The sequence below is a fragment of the Dioscorea cayenensis genome, chromosome 9 (assembly GCF_009730915.1).
Source record: "Dioscorea cayenensis subsp. rotundata cultivar TDr96_F1 chromosome 9, TDr96_F1_v2_PseudoChromosome.rev07_lg8_w22 25.fasta, whole genome shotgun sequence".
In the NCBI taxonomy this organism is placed as follows: Eukaryota; Viridiplantae; Streptophyta; class Magnoliopsida; order Dioscoreales; family Dioscoreaceae; genus Dioscorea; species Dioscorea cayenensis.
This window is the reverse complement of record NC_052479.1, coordinates 5,971,699-5,972,425: the sequence shown is the minus strand read 5'-3', so window position 1 is coordinate 5,972,425 and position 727 is coordinate 5,971,699.

Below are 727 nucleotides of genomic sequence, written 5' to 3'. Positions count from 1 at the left end.
TAATATCACAATTTTTATTCAAATACTAACATTATTTCCTTTTGCAATATACTATCTCAAACAAACCAATTCTATACTTTCTTTTTCGTAATTTCTACTATTCACTACTTAAACAAAACCTAATCCTATGTTTTCCTTCGGTAATGTCCGCTATTTTTGAATCAAAACCCCAATCCTATGTTATCTTTTGGAAATGTCCCATATTTTATGGTTTTCAATGAAACCCTAATCCTATGTTTTCTTAGAAAAATGTTTCCTATTTTTCAATGAAAGCCCTAGTCCTATGTGTTTTCTTTTTTTAAATGTCTCATATTTTTCAATGAAACCCCTAACACTATGTCGAATGTCTTACTATCAAGCGATCGTAATAAAAAGCCTAGAATGCTTTTACTAGGATGCATGTGGTCAAAACACTAGTCCATTTTTTTCTTCTTGGAATGTCTCCTAATTTTGAATCAAAACCCCGATCGTATGTTTTTTAATATCTATTATTTTTGTTTCAATTGAAAAATAATAGATATTCTGAAATGAAAACATAGGATTAAGGATTCGATTTAAAAATAAGAGATATTATTATAAGAAAACATAAGATTTGGGTTTGGATTAGAAACCAAAGAATTTGAGATATTTCCCAAAGAAAACATATTATTAGAGTTTTGACTCGAAACTAGCAGACATTCCAAAAGGAAAACATAGCATTAAAGTTTTGTTTCAAAATAGCAGACAT